This window comes from Miniopterus natalensis, chromosome 6 (assembly GCF_054644295.1).
Source record: "Miniopterus natalensis isolate mMinNat1 chromosome 6, mMinNat1.hap1, whole genome shotgun sequence".
Taxonomy (NCBI): domain Eukaryota; kingdom Metazoa; phylum Chordata; class Mammalia; order Chiroptera; family Miniopteridae; genus Miniopterus; species Miniopterus natalensis.
The window spans coordinates 86,202,403-86,225,248 of NC_142086.1; positions in this window are offsets into that span (position 1 = coordinate 86,202,403).

Here is a 22,846-nt window from a genome sequence, read left to right on the forward strand (position 1 = left end):
CGGAGACTAGACCCTTCTCTGCACTGTCCGGTGAGGTCTTTGGCCGCGGTGGGCCAGACTCAAGGACTCGTGCTCACTCATTCAACTGAGAGATCAGTTCCAAAACAAGATCGGAAATTCTCAATCAGCAGTGGGGACTCGGGCTGATTCACTCACGGCGGCGCTTAGCAGCCCCCCTCTCTGGAGGAGCCTCCGGGGCTGTTCACTAGGAAGGGGCTCATCAAAGGCCGGTGAGGCCCGGCCCGGGAAGAGGGAAAGGGAAGTTCCTCCTGGCTCGCCCTTGGCCTCTCCAGGCGCGCAGACGCTCCGCCCGGGACCCAGGGGACCGAGCTCCCAAAATACGTGTCCTTGGCTGGCAGTTCCCCCAGGACATGGACGACCTTCAGGCTGCCACCTTCCCCCCAGCTGACTCCTCTGCGAGCACCGCTTCCGATTTCGCCCCCGGTTCTTGTTCGTTCCATTCAGGTTTTCGTCGCTCGCAGCAGCTTGCTTCGGAACCTTTTGGCAGAAGTCTCCAAAAACAACGCAATTTCTAGTCATCTTAGCGTTTACTGCCCTGGAGGGACCCTTAGATCGGCCTTGGTGACAGCAACAGAAAGACACCCCTTGTTTGGGGCGTGCCATTCTTCTTTCTGAGTCTCGTACGTATCAGTAATTTACTCCCTTTTTTTTTTTTTCTAAAAACATTTCACAGTAGAAAGTGTGGCATGGAAAGTGGTGTGTTTCCCTGGTTCCAGATAAGGAAAGCTGTAAATAATTCAAAGTTCCTGTGGAGCAAAATTACCCCAACAGAAAGTGCATTTTTTATGCTTGGCACTGAGGAGGGCGAAAGAAGAAATTGTGCCAATTTTCCTACAGGTGAAATTTTAGCTGCTTTATAATGTGAGCACTTTGACTCTGAAATAAGTAATGTAATGAGATTTTGTGCAAGGCGTGCCAGCATTAATGTGAGGCCGTAGGAATAATGGCCCACATTTACCTTACTCAAAAAAAAACACCAAAAAAGACACAGAATTACTGATTAAAAGGCTGTGCCTGGGACCGCTAATCCACACTCCAGGGCTCAAAGATTGTGCTCGCAAACAGCACGCCTGTCATCACAACTGTCCATTTATGTCACCACACCAAACTTACACGAAAAGATAGCATTTTATAGCTCAAAATTCCGATTTGTACGTTATTTAAATCTCTGTAAGCTGCTCTATTTTGAAACATCAGTGTCACCTATTTCCCACCCCTTAATTAATAGGTCACCGTATGGTGGAGTCATCTGACCCTCTGACCCTGTGTACATTGTGAGCACCTCCCGAGATGTCCTGATGTCCTGGCGAGGCTGCAGGCCTTTCCCCTTTGCACTGAGATTGGTCCAGCTCTACTCACATGAAGCAGCAGGTCTCAGAGCAAGAGGGGGAGAAGCCACCTGGCGCAGATTTTCTCCCCGGGAGACCTGCAGGGGGCGCGTAAGGGAAAGAGAAGCAGACTCCTGGGCTCAACCTTCGGGTGCCCTGTGCAAGGGGGGCGGCATCCTGGGCCCGGGACCGTGGGTCCCCTGTGAGCTCAGCAGGTGCAGAGCCCTGGAGCTCGGGATCAGGGAGGGGCTCTGTCACTGGGCTTTATAAAGACAAAGCACAAGCGTTAGCAGACAGCCAGGTATACAGCAAGGGTCATAATAAAGATTGTTTACCAACAGCTGCTAAATATCATAAAACGCGTGTCAACTAGCGTTTGTTCCTAACGGTAACTGCCGGTCCCTCACACCCGAGCTCCGGGCCGGCCTTGGGTGCCAAGGCCCCGGTCTCTTCCCTTCCCCAGCCCTACGTGCTCAACAGTCCCGAGCACATGTGGAAAGGCCACGGGATGTGTCCTCACAGGTATGAATGAGTTTGACTGATGTTTTCTACAAAAAAAAAAAAAGAATAAGAGAGAAAGAATGGAAGAGGGGAGGGGAGGAGAAGGAAGGGGAGGGGAGAAATTATTTTTAAACCCTGCCCCCTGTCGTGTTCACAGCCTCCTCTCCTGAGCCACCTGGTCAACACTCAACAGCAATGACTGAATCAATGGGCTCAGGGTACCTCACTGAATGCTTTTAAGCTCCATTACGTGCAGGTGACAGGTTCTGTGCCCTCCCGAGACCAAGAGGATATTGGACCCTTTCTTAGCTTCTTCCTGGGTCAGCCATATGTGCAGCTATCAGTGGATACACTTTGGAAATATCTACTTGTTAAAACCAAACCAGGATGAGTTTCCTGCCACGTGGCACAGAATAGAGTGCTTGGTAGCTCATCTGTACAATCCACTGCCATTGTCTCTGCTGCTCTCTGGATAAAAGGGGCCTGACAGCTGCTTTGTCACCAACCCCCTGAGAAACGGGCGTGGAGCGAATGGCCCCTCACACTGGGGCGTTCAGCAGGGGTGACGGGCAGAATCCACGCTGAGCATCTGGTTTCTCATCAGCACTGTGTCCCCGGAGAATACTTAAACCTCCAAACACAGTGTGAGTAATAGACTTAATATGCTCCACCTTCAAGCTTTATTTCATAAATTATAAACACCTGCTTCCCAGTAGCCTCTATTCTGGGTATTTAGTAGCAACCTGCACCACTAATTGTTCCCTTGGAAATCACTTAGAGCACAGATAGTGCAGTTTAAAGAAATCACAGAATGACTTTCCCTTAATTTTAGCCCTATTTTTAATAATCCCCAAATGCTAAGAGTGTGTGTCAACTGCAACTGACCAGTCAGACCAGGGCTGCTGACTAGGTGGGCTGTGTATATGGCAATGGCACAGAGAATCCAGAGAAGGCAGATGTCCCTATACCGTCTGGGGACACAGCTGCCAATCATCCAGGTGCAAGTGACAACTCCCTCAAGACTGATTTCAGGGGAACTTAGAAGTACACCCACCAACAGAGCCTCAGGGCCAAGCTTCCACCATATCATAATCCACCAGGCTTCTCCTAAACTATAAATACACGTCGGTAGGAGGTACACCTTAATCCATACCTACCTAACTCGGGAGAATTTTCTGATCAGGTTTGTGGGAAGAATGCTATGGGACGTGGCTCAGGAATGCCTTCAGGACAAGTGACCTGGCTGGTCCTCTGGGTGACAGGAGGACCTGCCTCACATGGGTGGTCACAGAAGGAAAAGAGCAGGTGGTGGAGATCCTTAAGTCACCCCTAGATCCCCAGAGCCTCTGGAAGTGTTGGGGAAACAAAATATTTGTGTGTTGCGACAGTGTTGGGGCTTTCTGGATAAATGTGGCTGCAAATTCGGGATCCGGGGCTCAGGGAAAGCCTTGGGGAGTTAACTCACAGCAGTAGAGAGAGGGCTGAACCCCAGAGAGATGCACCTGCTCTGAAGCATGTTTACATTTCGGGGGAAATAAGGCCTGGGAACTGGGAAGCCTGTCCAGGTCACCGACGCTGGACCCCAGGGCTCACCGAGCCCTTGAAGGGGTCTGTCTACATTCCAAAGGTTATAATGAGAGCCCAGGGTCCTTTCTCTCCACCCCCTGGGCAAAGGTTTTTCTCTTTCTGTTGGGGAAGGGAGGGAGAGCACCCATTCTTTACCTGATGCCAACTTTGAAATGTGTGTATGTAGGGCGTTGGGCCCAGTTCTCATGACATCGCCCCACTGAAGGGAAACGCTAAGGGGGAAAAAGTGAGCTGCAGGATGGTGTCTCCTTTCCCATGCGGTGGGTCACAAGGCAGTTGGTCTCCGGGCCAGAGAGCAGGGTCCCATCTCCTTCATCGCTCTCACCTGCTCCCTCCCCAGAGTGGGCTGGGGGAAGAGGGGAGCCGGCCCAGTCGCTTCCCAAACCCTGGAGAGAGATGCTGCGGTTCCATAACCTTGAGGTGTGGGAGGAGACCGGGGGTCACACTGACCGCCCCTCTCCCAGCCGTGGGCAGGACCCAGTGCCCTTCGCTTGACCTCGTGCACGGCCAGCGTCTTCTTTCGGACCGAGGGCCAGGCGTGCCAGCCCCTGCCCCAGGAAGCCGGCCCGCCCTTCCCTCATCCACTCTGACCGGTTTCTTTGGGCTTCTCCTTGGGGTCCTTTTCTGACCTCATGAGAAGTACACTTGTTCCACGTCGCTGGTGCGCTTCCAGGCCCTGTCCTCACCCACTGCTTGACTAAGCACAAAATGTTTCCTTCGGCAGGTAAATTCAATGAGGAGGCCAGTTACTCAGCTCGCCCAGCCCTGCCGAGGGCTGAGAATAGAGGGAGAGCCGGCCCCCCAGCCGCAGCGCAGAGGCGAGCGAGCCTCATGCCAAAGCTTTCCGCGCAGGGGCCGTGGGGCGAAGCTGGGCTCCCAGGAGCCCCTTTGCTCCCCCCTCCAGTGCGCCAGCTGCCGCCCCACCCTCACCAAGGTGGTCACTGGACCGCCTTGCACAAGGTGGAAAGCTCTTCCCACCCCCACCGTTGTTACCCTGGTGGCCCACCCTGCCCGCTGCAGCCTTCCTCTGACCCTCGCAGACGTCGCGTGTAACTTGTGTTACCTCTCGTTGCGTGTTACACTTGTGCACTTCTTTTCTGACTTTGATCCTGCTTTGAAAATGTTGTCCGGTGTTTCTTCAGCTTAGACATCATAGGTTGGTAGCTTTCTAGAAGCCTCCAGAGGTGTTAGCCGGCTCAGCTCACAAGTGAGGACAGTGGGAATGATGCAGCTTGCCAGGGGGTCCCGTGGTGACTTCCTGTGAGCAGAAGCAGGTCACACATGAACCCTTCCATTTTCCAGGCCCTAGACTGGCCTTATGGGAGACACCCATGGAGACGTGGATTGCCGGGTTTATTGTCACTGCTGGGAAGACGGGTCACGACTAAGCCACAGCTCAGAAAAACCTAGAGATGCCACACTCGGAGAAACGCCTCTGGGGGTTGACCAGTCTTCCTTGACCGCCTGTGTCCTGCCTTTTTCATCATCTTTCTTACCTTCCTGTGACCCATGTTTTCTTGTGACACCTGCTCCAGATTCCTTCCATCCAAGCCTGCTCCCCCACCTCTAGTCTCCTAGTAACTTCATTTAGTTCACAGGCCACCACCGACCCTGTCCCCTCACCTTGAAATGCCACCCTTCCGGTCAGGCCCTGCTAACAGGGACCCTTAATTCCTGCTCCCTGGGCCCCGCGTAGCTGTAAGAGCTGTGGTTGCGGGCGCCCTTCAGGCACCCGGCTTGGTAGTCATCGCGCACCGACGTCGTCGCCACAGGGCCCCTGTAAGGCAGGTGCTGTTTCCACCCTGCGCAGGAGCCGGGAGACTGAAGCTCCCCAGGGGTAGCACCTCGCTCACTCTCACCCATTAGCTAAGCATGCTGGCGGGATTTGAACCCACGTCTGACTCCAGAATCCACATGCTCTGTGCCCGCCCAGCATCCCCATATGCCTGGAATGTTCCAGAACCGTGTTGATGTCAGATAGTCTGTTCCTTGGGACCCCTTAGTACACACACACATCAGGCTACTTGTTCTCGTTTGTATCTGGAAAGGAGAGTTCCCGTATCTAAGCGTAAAACTAGCGACTCACGATTCTTCAGGCTTGGCTTTAGTTCACACACGTCACAAAGGCACGTGTGCGACACGGGCAGACACTTCACCTTCGCGAGCCCCCCGAAGAGCAAAGACCAGCTCGGGGGGAGGCGCCCGCTGCCACCCCGCCCGCCGCCTCCATCCTGAACCCCAGCGCCTGGAAGCCGCGCGGGCCACCTGTGTCCCCCCTCCGAGTGCCTGGCAACGCACGCCCGGGCCCCGGCCGCTGAGAGCTCAGCACGGTGGTTTCTGGTTGTCTTCAGCACGCTGACCTGGCCGGCGTTGTATAATGTTGAAACATTGGGAAATTTTTTTTGAAGTTAACTTTTCTTCTTTCCCTTTTGTTTCGGCGTCTCTCTCCCCCTGTTCGTCATTTCCAGTGTAATTTTTTTGGCCTACCTCTAAGTGGTCCTTTGTGACCCTACACTGAACGTTTCCTGTTCTTTGTGTTGTTTCTAAAGAAATTGCAATTTTCTGGGCTCTAATTAAAGTGCCCCGCAGGACACACCAGCTTTCTCCTGCTTCGTGTAATATCGTTCAGTGCCTGCCGCTGTGCTGTCTGCCCGCCTTTATGGCTGTGAATGCGCCTCCACTGCCTTGCCTGGAAGGCCCGCAAGAACCATCGATGCACGGATGTTTACTGTACCTTTCAAAGTTGGGAACACAAGCATGCGACCCCTGCTCTTCTTGACAGACCAGCGCTAAGCATGCGGGGTGCTTGCATACACCCGGCTCCTCCGATGAGCCCCAGGCGAGGATCCCACAGCCTGGCTCATCATATCTGCCACCAGAGTGGTCCACACCGGCAAATGCCAAAGGGAAAGAATTCTGTTTTTTTCTTATTAAAAAAATAATGATCTAAGCCTTCTGATGCCAGGTAAAGTAGGGCTTGGCAGGCCTATCTGACCACTACCAAGTTGTTGTTTTCTGAAAAGCTGGGTAAATTACACAACTCATGTTTTTCAAAGGTTGGAAAACTCTGGAAGTGAGGAAACAGAAGAACCACGCCTGAGGCACAGGGGCTCCCCAGGGGAGGTGGATGCTGACTGTTTTCTTCTCTTGGCGTATCTGCCAGGTCTGGACGTGAGTTGAATGTTAGGTTTGGCCCAAAGTGGGGGGTGCTGCCAGTAAACCCCACCTTGGGATGTAGTGAGGGAGCAAAGACTGGCCTAAGCCCTGAACGAGCCTGTCTCCCCCTGAGATGTTTGCTGAGCTCTGGGGCCGCGCTGGGACACAGACAGTCACTTCACGCCGTCATCCAGGGTGCGGGAGACCGAGTCCCCCTAGGGACAGGAGCTCTGCCACCAAAACAAAGCCAGTCTCCCTCTCACATCAGCAGCTGTATTTGAACTTGTATGAGGGGAGAGCTAAGCTCAGAAACTCTGAAGGACAAGATGTTCAGAGCTGAGAAAACAGAGACTTTCAATCAGAAGTCGAGGAAAGTCGTGCCTGGTGCGGGCGCTCGGTAGAGCAGCAGAGTGAAATCTCCCCTGGGGTCCCTTAGGAGACACATCCCGTGACAGGGAGAGGCCTGCAGAGGACATATGACGGCTCCGGACATTTGCCAAATTTTCTGAACTTGTGTAAGGTGTGAGGCTCCATATCCCTGAGGGACAGAACCTTTAGGGGTCAGGCAAAAATCTAGGAGAACACCCAAGAAACAGGAACTTGCCAGCTAGGAAAAAAATCTTGCTAAAATAGCAATTCAGCCCCAATTTAAGATAATCTTAATTGGATTGAAGTGATTGGCCCCTCGTGTCCTATATGTCCACAGAGGACAAGCAAGATATTATCTAGGGCACGTATGATTTTTTTAATACTTAAAACAAGAAACATCTGAGCAAACAAAATCAATGGCGTTATGTGATATGCATGATGAATGTCTGTGTTTAAGTAAATTTTTAGAATATGGATATCCATTTTTTAGCCTTACTGAATTCTGGTTTTAAAAATGTAGTCTTTGGAATTCTTCCTTTGAGAATTAATATTTTCTTTGTTGCCTAACATATGATTAATAGTCTGACTGTCCCATGGATATAGTCACTTAATAATGCATAAAGTCCGTGGCCATTTTAAATGTGAGGGACAATGAAAACAGTCTCAGACAAGGCTGGACGAATTCACGGCTGACAGATCTGTGCTAAAGAAATGGTAAAATCAGCTCTTTAGGCAAAAAGAAAGTGATGCGTGTCAGCAACAGGAACCTGTACAAACGGGGGAGGTTGTCGTCCAGGCTGCTGCCTGTTGGGTTGGACACAGAGGTGAAGAAACATGTTGGCTGGGAGCCGTTTAGCCGCCGCTGATCAGAAGTTGTGTTTACTGTGGACAATATTTGTGGTTCATAAGTATTACCTGGTCTTAGGAAAAGTCTATTACGTGTATCCTCAGCTTGGCTTTGAATTCAGAGGCCCGGAGCAGTTACACTGACATTATTTCCATTACAAGGTGGCACCGTCAATACTGTGTGCTTCTGGCTTCAAAATGACTTTGCCCTTCAGAATTACCCAAGGGAAATCTTGAGAAAAATACCTTCTAAATGGATAATTTTCACAGCGCTGTGTTATAAACACATCCTTGGGTCCAGGCAAGGCGCTCTGCAGCCCTCAGCAGCTACTGGGTCTGGGGCGTACTCTCAGCCTTCCCGTGGAGCCCACCCGCTATGTGTCATTGGCAGCATCCTACAGCCCCTGGGAATGCCAAGGTGCTGGCAAGCTTTGGGAACTAGCACTGAGTCAAGGAGACTTGCACTCAACCCTCTCCAGGCGCCACTTACCCACTTACGGGGCAATGAGAAAAAGAAATCTACATTTTAACCCAGGCTCCGGGCAAAGATAATCCTCTTGTGCCTGCCTCTTGCATCTGTAAGATGGGCCCAGGATAACTGCCTCTTAATGCCCACGAATCTCAGCCCTGATGTAACATACGTGCTAATCAATATGAGCTGGTCATTGGGGCTGCCGCCTGCTCTGAGTTTGATAACCATTTCCACCAGGTGGTATACACAGGGGTTAGTTTTCAGCTGCCTAGTACCCACTTATATCCTTGCTGGGAACCTTTCGGTTCATTCAAGTTCCAAGATGGGATGCACTGCCCTGTGCGGTAACAAGCTCCCTGTGGTCCCGTGTAGGGTGCTCTCCTCCAGTCAGGTTGCTCTTTACATTGTCACGCAGGTTTGACCTCCTTTGTCCTACCTCCAGAAACTTCCTTCAGCTGGAAACTTCCCCCTCACCACCCCCACCCCCTATGAAAATCCTCTTCAGGCTCCCCATGTAGGTCACAAATGCTCTTTTCCTAATGGTTCTAGATCATACTGACAAAAGTAATAATGGTGCTGGGAACTTTCCTTTCTCACTGAATCTGAACACAAACCTGTGGCATGGCTCTTGCTTTGTTCAGTTGGGAGATGGAGGCACAATGACATTGGGTGACATGCCCAAGGCTGCATATGGGCAGAGCTGGCTTTAAACTTTGTTTCTGCATCGCCAAAGCTCTAGCTCGTACACCACCCTACACAGGATGTCCTAGGTTATGTATTAGCTATATTAGCATGACCATGTGCCACCAAGACCGACGACTACTGTACATTAATTCCGGTAGCCTACATACAGATGAAATGCAGGGGAACTGCTGAATGTGAAAATGCAGAAGCTTCAGCCCTGATATTTGAGATCTGGAGTTAATATGGTTCCACGTTAAAGGACTGCTATGACTAGCATTTTATAAATGTGGGCGCGAGGGAGAAAATGACCACGAGGTGGGTACGTTGATCCCATGGGGGGGGTGGGGGGGAGGGGGGGAGGCAGTGATATCATACCCAGGAGAACTCACAAATACGCAGCGTGTGGTTGCCCTCTAAGAGTATAGTACAGCAGAGCAGAGATATGTCAGATTATTTTAAGAAATAAAGCTGCCTCGCCCACCTGAGAAAAACCTAGTTTTGACTAAACATGTAAATAGCATTTTAAAATTTTGTATTTAGAAATTTTGTGTTGCTTTAGAGACCTAGGCTTGCATCCCAGTTGTCCCATTTACCAGCTTTGTGTCTTCAGGCACTTTGCCTGCCTCAGTTTCCTCGCTTGGAAAGGGAGTTACAACAGCTGCTTCGTCGTTGGATTATTGAGAGGAGCAGCTAGACGTCAGGGCCACGCTGAGAGACACTCACTCTCTGCCCCGCTTGGCCGTTACCTCGAACGAGTCGTAGGCCACATGGTGCTGCGGCTCTCGGATGCTCCCAAAAAGAACGGGTGTCAAACCCTTTCTTGCGCCTCCGCGTCTTCATCTGCAGTGGGCGTGACAATACCCCTCGCTCAGTGGGTGTTTGTAACGATGTATATGGCGCTTTGAGCAGCGCCTGGCACAGAACACAAACGTGGTGGATGTTCGCCGTGTTTATTACTATTCATTACAGAACCACATGGTCAGCATGTACCAGGACGGTGCAAACTGTGCGCCCCCCAAAGACATTCTCTTTGTCAAGGACACTTGGAGGACGTTCCCTATCTAAATGCTTGCAAATGGACCAGATGGGCTCTCTGGTTGCCTCTAGGCCTCTCTGTTTAAGATAATCTGTAAAAGGTTTTAAAGAAAGAGAGTTTATGTTGCCTGGGCTCTTTATTTTTTCTCTCTGTATTTTAATCAGATACTATGTGGCAAATAAATGAGATGTTCTGTTCTCTTGTATTGAGGATATTTTGAAGGTTAAACTAACTCCATCGTCTGATTCCCTTAACCCCTCCCCACCCAAGAAAATAAATTTACCCATTTATACCCCCTCCTCTGCCAGAGTGAAATTTTAAATCATAGAGTCAGGTTATCAATGTTCACCCAGAGGATTGAAGCAGAGTCATTAAATCTTATTACAAAGCGAAGTGCAGAAAGTAATTGCACATATTTGTAAGTAGCTTAGAATTGATTAAAAATGCATAAAGAAAAGCTGCAAAATGCTCCACAGGCCCGAGGATGCTACCCCCTCAGGGAAACCATTACAGCTGCTCATTCTCTGAGTAACCTGCTCGTTTCCCTGTGAACGTCAGGAAGGCGCTCCGGGCTCTGCGGCCCTCGGAGCAGGGCGCGCGGCCGGGTGAGGTTGCTATGGCTCTGCAAACCCAGGAGGAGTGGATTCATATTCCATCGGAGGCGTTAATGAAAGCTCACCGCATTGAACGGCTGGAGTCTTAGGCAGCTCGTGGTCCTAACCTCAGAGGCTGCATTTTTGCAAGGCAGCATTTGCTACATGGGCAGGTTGGGAGGAGAGAAATGGAGACAACGTATTGGGAGGAGTTTCTGGGAAGATAATTCACCCAGATTAGCTGGTGGTTTTAGTGGGATTTCAGCAAACTTCCAGGAAAATCCCCTGTTGTTTGTCGTTTCTGTTTGCCACCTCTGGCCATCACTGCCTGCGGCAGTCAATCCACCATGATGCAGGTCCCCGGGCCTGCCGTATGCAAACCACTGTGGTTGGCGCCTGAGGGTGAGAAATGACCTCAGTCAACATACTTTTAATGAACACCTGTATGATCCAAGAACTGGAACCGTTACAGGTCTGAAGAAACAGCCTGACCTCAACAAGGTCACTGTGGGAGAGGGAAGGATGTTTGCTGGTGATGGAAGTGTGCACTGGTGCTGTGCCAGCTCGTGGGAAGTATATGAGTTAGGTTAATGCTGTGGTGACAAAAAAAATCTCTGGATTTCAGTGGCTGAGTACATAAAGGTTTCCCTCCTTCCTCCCTCCCTTCCTCCCACGCCCCCCCTCCCTCCCACAAACACATATTGAACATCTACCATGGGACAGCCATTATTCCAGGTACTGAAAATGCTGTAATCAACATTACCTGTTTCCAGGGAGTTCATGGTCATTACTCTAGTCTTCCTCTTGCAATACACCCTAAAGAGAAGGATATTTGAACTACTTTGTCTTCCCTTTTCTTTTCATTTCTTCTCCTTTCTATAATAGATGTGTTATTGAAATGTAGATTAGAGACCCTTTAGGTGCAGCAGGGTGAAATTTCCTAAAGTAAACATACCCATGTAAACTGCACCCGGATCAAGAAATAAAACATTTTCTGCACCCAAAGCCCTCATTTGTGCCCCTTCTCAGTCTTTATACCCCTAAGTAATACTATAGACTATTTTTTTGTATTGTGACCTTCATAAATAAAATCAGACTTTTCACAACAGGATTACAATGTGCATTTGACTGAAGGCTGATTCTAAAAAATGACAAAATATATATCTGAATGCACCCAGGTACGGATTTTAATGCAGCTTTCTAATTTGAATGCAAACATCACTGCTAATGGTAGACTCTCCACCTCCATCAGAATTCCTTTGACTAATTTAAAAGCTGTGAATTCCCTCTGCTCACCCAGAGTTCAGGGCCTCTACCCCTGGAATGCCACCTTTTCTCGCCTTTCTGCCCTTTTGCCATTCTGTCTTTTTTTTGGTCTTTTTTCTGGAAATCCACACTGATTTTTGCACCCAAATAAGAATGTGGCACTCAAAACTGAATGTAGGTGCATTCAGATATGTTTGTTCATTTCTTAAAGTCAATGTAGAGTCGAATGTACAGTTAGAGTATGTTGATAAATAGCTGTCACTGGTAGCAGAATATAAATTCCTTTGGGGCAGGGACCAAATTTCCAATCCTGCTATTTTGTAAATCCCCTTACTAGTCCAGCACTGTACCTTGAACAAAGTGATACCCAAGAAAATGTCATTGAATGGAATTTCTTATTTTAATTGATTTTTTGGAATAGTTAACTGACTCTTACTCCTTTTTGGAGAGTTAATCACTTCCAAAAATTGTTTCTAGTTCAGAATGAGAGGCTGAGCCCAGGTTTCTATCCTCTTTTCAAAACCTGTTAGAAAGAGGGTGGTGGAATAAAAGATAAGTCAGCTTCCCATGAGAGCAAGAGCTGGAGGGACCGCCAACGAAGCACGGCTTTCCGCATGTTTCCCGGAGGTGAGAACCGTGGTCACAGTGGCTGACAAATCAGGGAAGGGAGGCCCAGAGGGGACTGCACCCAGAAAGCCCCCGGGCTACTCATCTCAGTGCGAGGCATGGAACTCAGACACGTTTGGGGGCGGGAGTGACATGCGGGAGGTTTAACCATGAGTTGAGCCCGGAGGACTCCCTTCCTTCCTTGGCGCAGGGGAGCCAGCAGGCGGATGTTCGCCCCGCAGGCAGAGAGCAAAGCGTGACTCACCGCAATCGCCTGGGCAGCTGGCAGGCCTGGCACCCCAAAGGGGTGAGCCCTGGGGCCCCACTGGCACGGCAGGTCTCTTCCAGGTGAGGGCCTCGTTCGCAGACAGAGCCCGCAGCCCTGCCCAGCGGGGGCCACGGGCATCTGAGGAGAGCCTGCGAGGTAAAGGGGAAAGGCAGAGATGAGCCCAAGAAGATGACCCAGGAAGAAACCGGGAACCCAGGGAATAAAGGTGTATTTGAAAGAATCCTAACTGGTGTCCTCAGAGAGATATGAGTTGGTATCAAATCCACAATATATAAGCAAATTAAAAAAAAAAAAAAAAGTATCAGAGAACAAGAATGATCTCGTGGAAAGAAAAAAATACTTTCAAACTACAAAATGCAGCATAAGGTTTAACAGTGAAATCAAGGAAATCTCTTATAAAGTGAGACCAAAACAAAACCAAGGGATAGAAATGTGTACATACAACTAAAAAACAACAAAGATCAATTTAAAAGGCCAAAAGACAATTAAGTGAATTTCCAGAAAGAGGGACACCAAAGAAAACACGGAGGAACCCGCTCTTGAAGGAATATTAGATTATTTTCTAGAGCTGAAGAAGGCACATGTCCTCTGGAATCATCCTCTCTCTAAAAATCAATTTAAATAAAAGAACTGGGTACTAGCTGGTTTGGCTCAGTGGTTAGAGTGTCGGCCCGTGGACTGAAGGGTCCTGGGTTCGATTCCTGCCAAGGGCACTTACCTTGGTTGCAGGTTCAATCCCCAGCCCTGGTCGGGGCACGTGCAGGAGGCAACCAATCAGTGTGTCTCTTTCACATCCATGTTTCTCTCTCTCTCTCTCTCTCTCTTCCCCCCCCCCACTCTCTCTGAAAAGCAATGGAAAAAATATCCTTGGGTGAGGATTGGAAAAATAAAATAAAAGAACTGGAGGGCAGCAGAATGTGGCCTGTACACCTATTAAATGCGCGCATATATATATATATATATATATATATATATATATATATATATATCCTATAATTATATATATATATTTCCTATAATTTTCATAATATGCATGTTATTGTAAAAGAAGCACTGAACCATTTCAGAAGCACATTTAAATGCCCAGCACAAGCAAAGTCTTCCTTTGTTCTGTGTTCATTCTCCACACAGGTTCCTTTTCTTGTTCTGAAACCTCCCTTTTCTGTAGCACTCCTCCCACTGACAACACGTCGGTGAAGGCGGCCCATCCCCAGTGTCCCGGTCACGCGTGCCGAAGACCTCCTCTCCTCCAGCCTCCTTCGCCGGCAGCCCGCCTGGCTCCTGGCTGCTGTGTTCCCTCACTCTTGACCCTGGCTGGCATCCAGATCGCTCACCAAGATCAGCAGGCACAGGGCTGTGCCCGAGGGGACATCCGGTTACCTCACCGTGGGAGGCTCACTGTCCTGCTGCCCGGGATTCAAACCACACTGAATGCTTTTCTTGCATCAGATTTCTTGAAGGCAGGTGTCCCTGAGTGTGTGTGTGTGAGGTGAGTGTTTGGGAACATTTAAATAGAACCTCTCTCTCCCTCTCACTCTCACACACACACACACACACACACACACACACACACACACAGGCACATGGACAAGCATTACACAAACTCCCAAGGAAAGGCTTCATCGCCCTAAATGCTGAGATCCCAGGAATGGCTTTTGGGGTGCAAATAATGCACATTATGCTCAAGCCAAATGCTCAATTGATTTCCAAAATATTCTAATCCTCTCTAGCCTTTCTAGAACCCCCTCGACATTTTATTCCTTTTCCCAGCAGTGCCCATCCCTGTTTCCATTCACTGTATTGAGGGGATCTCTCTGTGCTTCACTTTTCAAACATGATGACTTGCCACAGGCCTTATTTTTCTCTCTTCTCTCCTTTGAACCAGCAAGAAATGCTGGAGGAATAGAGAGAGAATGTAACGGTTTCTCCTATCGGGGGGTAGAGCAGGTTTGGGCCAAACAACATGATCCTTACCAGCTTCTGGGAAAAGCCTGTTTTCTTCAATGCATTGGATTTTAATACGTGAAACCTTAGCCAGAGGTCTTCCCCGGATGCAGGGACACCCCGCAGAGGGGTGACGCTCAGTGAGTGCCATTATTAAGAGAATTAATCATGGTGGGCCTGGAGGTCAAAGTGGTGATGATGATGGTGATAATAATCATGATGATGATGAAGGTGATGATGATGGTGATGATGGTGATGATGAAGGTGATGATGGTGATAATGGTGATGATGAAGGTGATGATGATGATGATGGTGATGGTGATGGTTATGGTGGTGATGATGGTGATGATAGTGATGGTGATAATCATGATGATGATGAAGATGATGGTGATGGTGGTGCTGATGATGGTGATGGTAGTGAGGGTGGTGCTGGTGATAATCATGATGATGATGAAGGTGATGATTGTGGTGATGATGGAGATGGTGATGGTGGTGATGGTGATAATCATGATGATGATGAAGGTGATGATGGTGGTGATGACGGTGATGATGATGATGGCAGCAATTACCCGACAGGAATCTGAAGAACTGAGTTAAGGACGCACACCCAGCTAGCTTCTGACAGGGAGCATCAGCGTACTAACGGGGCGAAGAGAGCGTGTTTACTCACTTTTCTCCTGCCTGTTATTGTAGCTTCACAGGCTTATTATTATAAACAGGCTTATTAGAGTTACTAAATTTTTTGAACATTAAAAGACTTAATTTTTCTTTTTTACAAAAGCAAAGCATTTTTTAAACAAAAAATTCAGAAGATAAAGAAAAGGCAAAATAACATGCGTTACCTCCTCCATCCTTAAGCACTCTCTTTTATATAACACAACTTTTATACACACATACAAATCACTAAAAATTGCATCATATTGTATAGTTTTGAAAACTGCTTTTTCACTTAGAATTTGAATACTATTGCTCCTAGAGATGGTTTTACAACACTGTTGATATCTGCAATCATCTTAGGGTATTTCATAATTTATTTTAGTCAGTTCCCTAGTTTGATATTATTTAGTTTTATAATGTGAGAAATGAATGGTTACAGTTTTATGAGTGATCCAGCCCAACATTCTGTTTTGACTTTAACGTCTGAATGATGAAGGAAAGGAAAATAAGGCGCTCAAGGGCAGCGTGCACGCACGTGCTGGGGCGCAGTCTGGTTTTTAGGGAAGCCCTTTAGTTCGCCCATATCACCAGGTCCACTCACCAGTTCCCTGGCACATGGAGGGGGAGCCTCAGGGAGGCACATATCAGACTACATTGTGATGTTCACATCCTAGAAACGTGCAATCAGGTTTTCCTCTCCATGAGTTGCTGTAAAATCAGCTCGCTGCCCCTTCGGCCAAATGCAAGTGCGGTCCTCCCTGGGAATGGAGCAAACAAGCCTTCATGAAAAAGCACGACTTCTGCGGAGACCGTGAGCACCGGGATGCCCTAACCTTTACGACCAATGGACCGCATTTGTACGGTGTAGCTCACAGAGATCCTAGCATCACTAGATGAGGCCGGAGGTTTCCATGGCAACTGAGACGACTCGCTAGCCCTTAGAACAGGGTGTCACAGGAGGCCCATGAACCAGAGGGGAGGATGGCTGTGGTCCTGAAGCAGGAAACCCCACCTTTCCTGCATTAGCTGGGAGCTGGCACTGAACCATGCCGCCAAGTTCATCGTCAGCACCTTCCTGCCCCTCTCTCCTCCCTCTTCTTCCTCTCTCAGCCCCACCCTGCTGGGAGACTCAGGAATCTGCACCTGGCTCTCAAGCTAGGAAGCACCCCGTTGGCAGGCCTGCCTGTCCCTCCTTACCTGTGGCAGGCTGTTTCTTCACCACCCCTTTAAGGGCTGATGGTGCTGACCAGAAGTACTCCCATATCGAAGGCCACAGAGGGCAAATATCCACTGATGAAGTATCTTTGACAGTGTTTTGCATTAGTAGGTGATTTCCATGGAAACGCTGCTTCACCCCAGAATTGGCACGAGGGCTTCCTTGGGAGTTCAGCTCTAGCCTTGATGCTTGGTGAGTTGGTGAGTGTTAGGAAACAGCATCCAGCCTGAAGGGTGGCTCATGATCAACTAGTGATGTCTGCCATGTGTGCGGGAAGGAAGCTGGTGTCAGTGTGACAGGCACTTGCTAAACTAATCCAACTGCGAAATATCAGACAGTAGGAAGGCTGGAGATAAAAATAAAGATACACAGTCTGGGAGAGTCTGTGATCTGCCTGCACACAATTTAAATCTCCTCCTTTATGATACATTCTTACATCATCAACGTCCTGGGGAATATTGACATCAGATGATGAGGGGGAAAAACCTATTTGTCTCCACAACTGATGTCTACATAGAAACTTGGGTCTGAAAATGCAGGTTTTTCTCATTTCTAGTCATCTTGTTATCCCCTCAAGTCTTACCTTAAGGAAGTACCTTCTAGAACTTCAGTCCTTGGAAAATGAAGTATCTTCCTGAGTTAGCAGCTGCAGGTTGGAGAAATGCATGGGCTCATGGTCATGGTTTGTATGCTCTTCAAATGTGCTTTTCATTTGCACAGACGTTTGGAAGTCAGGGCCAAATATTTCCCCCAATCAGACTTCCATGTGATTTCTAGAATACCATCCATGAGAAATTTAAAAACGATCCCCAAATTTAGTTTCTATTTAGTCACACCCCAAATAGAGCATGGGCCTGATGACTATAATTGCGTTTCAAAAATACATTGTTTGGGATGAAAAGCTGACAGTCTGGGGAGGTGTAGTCAACCATGGTGGCGGTGACAGTGAGCTCACATGAAGAAGGCAACCATTGGAGGACCGTGTAACTTTTCCCTGGATTGTCCAGTGTGTTAGTTTTCCATTGATGTGTGACAAATGACCACAAACCCAGTGGCCTAAAACAGAGTGCATTTACTATTTTATGGTTTTGGAGACCAGAAGTCCTGAAATAGGGAGTCATCAGGGCTGGTCCCTTCCGAGGTCTCTGACATCTGTTTCCTTGCCTTGTCCAGCTTCTGGAAGTCACCTGCATTTCTCTGCTTGTGGTCTCTGCCTCCAACTCTAAAGCCAGTGGTGTAGCATCTCTGGTCTCTCTCTCCTCTCTGACTCGAACCTCTATTCTGCCGTCATATCTCTCTGTGTCTCTGTCCCTCCTGCTTCCCTCTTGTAACCATCATAGTGATCAGATTGGGCCATCTCAGATAATCCAGGAACCCCCCCTTCTCAGAATCCTTAATCCCATCTGTAAATTCCCTCTTGCCACGTAAGGCAACGTCCTCACAGGCTGGGATGTGGCCACGAGCACCTGTACGGCCATTATTCTGCCACCAGCCTCAGGATCAGGACGTGTGCCCGTGGCCCACTGTCAGCGGGGTTGGGCGACCCGGCTGAGATGCTTCCAGTTCTGTCCCGAGTGGTGCAGCTACAGGGTGAGACTCTGCCCTGGCGACCTACTTTCACCTTGAAGACCAGAGCAAAACCCTTCGATATTTTAAAGACAATAAAGAGGATGAGCTTGGCAACGGGGGAGGTCCATCTTTTCATCCCAAACTCTAGCTGTGGCTCTCCATGAATTAAGGCAACAAGATTGTTAGAAACAAAACCAACCCTCTCAAGACAGCTTCTTCAAAGAGGAGAGTATTCCAGAATTACAGCCCACGGGTGCAGGGCAGTATTTGCAGGAGCTGCTGGCTCTCTGTGATGCTTGGGGGGGGGGGGGGTCCCAGAATTCCCGCTCTGGTGCTGAGAGGGCTAATCTGGAAGTAGGGCCTTGTCCCAGTGGAGGGCGCACCTGTTGATCTCGTGCACGCCTGCTGTTTCATCCCCAGACCCTGAGTCATTTTCAAGAGAACAGTGAGAGAGGGCTGATGGCCTCGCAAGCAGCAGGCTCAGGTAGGTAATCAGGACTTAATTGGAACTGCTGAGTGCGGAGCCTGGCCCCTCAGCTGAGCAGATTCCCCGTGGGGAAGGATGAGTGCAGACCTTTTTGTGGGGCCTCTCGAAGCCCCTCCACGCTGAATAATAGAAATGGAAGCTTCCCGACTGAGCCGTCTAGGCAATCAACACAGTCCTTTCAGCCGCGTGACACAATCCAACCAACTCTCAGTAAACAATCCTCTTCAAAAGACATGGAGTGAGAGAAAAGAAATTTCATTTTGAATATCCTCCTAGAGCTGTCAGCACTGGGGCTCAGTGGACCAGCCCTCCCAGGTGTGGACAGTGGCGAAGCGTATTCCACCAACAGATGTGCACAGTCTCGCATTCCGGCCCAGGCTTCCGTAGGGCAGGACTTCACTCCCACTCACTCCTGGGTTTGCCCCGCTCCAGGCCTGGCTGGGGTCTGGGTCTTCTGCAGCCCAAGGCCTGGGGAAGCTCTCTGGTCTTTTAAAAAATACTATGAAATGGGTCTAGAGTAGCCTATTTGGGGGGCTGGTTTATCCCTCTACTAACACACAGCCCTCCCGGTCTCTGTAATGAATGCCCCGTGTGTTCAGTGAACCATTGCCGTCTGGCGGGTACCTGAGTAATTCCCAGTTATAGGTAAGCTCTGGAACCTTTAGCCTATAATTGCTTAATAATTGCCACATGTAAGTTTTCTTTCCCCAGTAATTATTCTTTGTGCAGCCTTGTGCATTTTCACCCTGGACATGTGCAGATTCATAGTCAAGGGACCCCTGATGTGGATTTTCAGAGCTCTTCCTCTGTAGCTTCCTTCTCTCTGGTGTCCTGCTCCACAGTTCTGGCTGCCTCATGCTTCCTGAAGTAGTCTTTCCCCCAGCTCAGCACATCCCTGGGATCTGTTGGGTTTCCCTTCTCTGTCTTGTGCTCTGGAAATTGCTCCAGGCAGGGAGCCAAGCCAGCCATTGTGCTGACCTCATTTGTTGCCCTTTAATTAGGAATCACGATTCTGTACTGTGTATTGTCTAATATCCAAAAATACCTATTTCATGTTTTTTCCTAGTCTGTTTTAATGGCAAGAGTGCAAATACTGTAACAGTTACTCTTCCATAGAAAAAAGCAGGAGTTTGCATTTTTAAATTTAATTCTTATAACCCTAAGAAGTTATTATCAATCCCATTTAGGAAAACAGGCACTGAGGGTTCATTCAGCAAATTGATTATATCATTTAGCTAACAATTACTTAACTTTGTGCTAACAATTCATTCCTTGATTCATCTATCTATCTATCTATCTATCTATCCATTCATTCATTCATTCAACAAATACTGAGCATTTATTTTGTTCCATGCAAAAGGCTGAGTCTAGAGTGATGAATGAAGCATAATACTTATTTAGCTTGCAATTTCCTGGTAATGCCTAGCATAGTGCCTGGCCTATTGTGAAAGGTAAATAAGGATTTGTTGAATTTATATCAATTAATATATACAATTGATGTCATAAGAGCCTCTGCTAACGTGTGGATGAAGGGCCTCAGTTCTGGTTCCCCGCTCAGTGCACTGCTACAGCATTCCTGGTGCGAGGTTATGCAGCTTTGGCTTGGTTGCTTCCCATGACTGGAAAGGAGAGTGAGAAGACAGGGCTGGGGCTGAGGGCTAAGTTAGAGGGGCTTAGATGGCGATGGATGGCCAAAAACTACTCTAAGTGTTTTTGTAGGAGAGTTATGCATGGATCATTATCACCATCACCATCATCTCCATCATCACCATCATCACCATCATCACCATCATCACCATCATCACCATCACCATCACTATCATCTCCATCATCACCATCATCTCCATCATCTCCATCATCACCATCATCTCCATCATCTCCATCATCACCATCACCATCATCACCATCACCATGATCATCTCCATCATCACCATCACCATCGTCACCATCATCATCATCACCATCATCACCATCATCTCCATCATCATCACCATCATGACCATCATCTCTGTCACCATCATCACCATCGTCATCATCATCACCATCACCACCATCTCCATTATCACCATCACCATCATCTCCATTATCACCATCACCATCATCTCCATCACCATCACCATCATCACTATCATCATCTCCATCATCACCATCACCATCGTCACCGTCACCATCATCTCCATCACCATCATCACCATCACCATCATCTCCATTATCACCATCACCATCATCTCCATCACCATCACCATCATCACTATCATCATCTCCATCATCACCATCACCATCGTCACCGTCACCATCATCTCCATCACCATCATCACCATCATCACCATCACCATCATCACCATCATCTCCATCATCATCACCATCATGACCATCATCTCTGTCACCATCATCACCATCGTCATCATCACCATCATCACCATCTCCATCATCACCATAACCATCATCTCCATCATCACCATCACCATCATCACCATAACCATCATCACCATCGTCATTGTCACCATCACCATCTCCATCATGACCATCATGACCATCATCACCATCAGCATCTCCATCATCACCATCACCATCATCACAATCATCACCACCATCACCGTCATCACCATCACCATCACCATCACCCTCTTCTTCTTGTCTTCGTTCCTCCTCATCTCTCCTCCTATACCCTCCCTCTTCCTCTTTCCCCTTCTCCGTCTTTGTCTTCATCTTCACTTCCTGCCTCCTCTTCTCCCTCGTCTTCCTCACCATCTCCATCAGCAGCACAGATAACAGGCAATAAGCTTTCCTATGTGCCGGACACTGAGCTCAGAGCTTCCCCCCATGAAAGAGCAGAGAGGACCTGAGGGCGTAATCTCTCAAGCACGTCTCATGGTATGCGAGCCTAGGTCCATGTTAATTACCTATAAGTAATTACCCGTGTCTGTTTTCTTTAGGGCCACTCTCTTCTCTCTCATGTATATGTGGAGGTTTCTTTTTTCTTCCTTTTCCTTTTTAAAGTTTTTATTTTAAATAAAATTGCTCAGCCCCTGCTCTGTGGTACTTCCATGAGGCCAGTGGCTCATTGACCCTGGAAGCTACAATTTCTCAGAGAGGAAAACATGAACACTTGTAATAGGTAAATGCCCGGGTAGAACTGGCCATTGGTTCAGCCCTGTAGGGGTAGGAGAAAGCTTCATGGAGATGATGACTCTGCTACAAACCCTAAAGCAGGAATTTATCAAATGGGTAAAGTGAGGGGAAATGGAAGGAGCTAGGGAAAACACCCGGAGAGTGGGAAAGTGGATGGGCAGCAAAGCGAAAATCAGGAAACAAAGATGAAAACCGTGCAGGGAGAGGCCTGTGCGTGGGTGAACAGCGTCCGGAATTTCACAGCCCGGCGCATGGGGCTCCGGAATCAAATGGCGAAGGTGGGGGACAAGCGCCTGCCGATGGAGAGAGGCAGGCGGAAACCGATTCCAGCCCCTCGCCCTCGCTGCGAGGCAGCGGGGAGCATGTAGACAGTGACTTTCCAGAAACTTAGTGTGCTGAGAGAAGGCAGTAATCATATCCTCCAAATATTTGGCCTCATCACAGATTGAAAAGTTGTTCACGTCCCCTACTGGGTCTTTATTTAATGGAGTCTAAAGTGCTTTCATTTGCTAACAGGAGCCCCCCACCTAAAGGAATGTGGTAATGAAGTTGAACTTCACACAGAATTTTGTTTTTAAAATAGCGATTTCTGCCCATATAGTCAGGTAATTGCACAATCCCAATTGTTCAAAGTCTAGCCCAGGGTTTTCCTTCAAAGATTCCTGGGAGGAGGGGCATCTAGAGGGGGCAGGAAGGGCAGCTGGAGGGGCAGCTGGAGGGAGCAGGAGGGGGCAGATCTCCTGAGTCTGAGAAAATGGTGCATCTTTTAGCAATAATTTTTGAGTCATCTCATGCGCCTGTAAGAGAACAAATGACTAATTTTAACTATATGCTTCTAAAAGACAAATAACAGCATTTACAAAATTAAAGAAACTCCAAGGATGCAAAACTGTGGCCAATTATGCCGCAGCCCAGAGTGACAATGACCAGCTGACGGTACCAGCCTCTTGAAAAGAGCCATTATAATGGAGCCTCTGACAGACCCCTAACTAGGGCAGCGCCGCTGGGCGCCTCCACAACGCTGTGCATTTTAATTGCTGATGCTGGCATTTATTTGATGTCATTGGCCTGGCTCAGCATCCTTTTA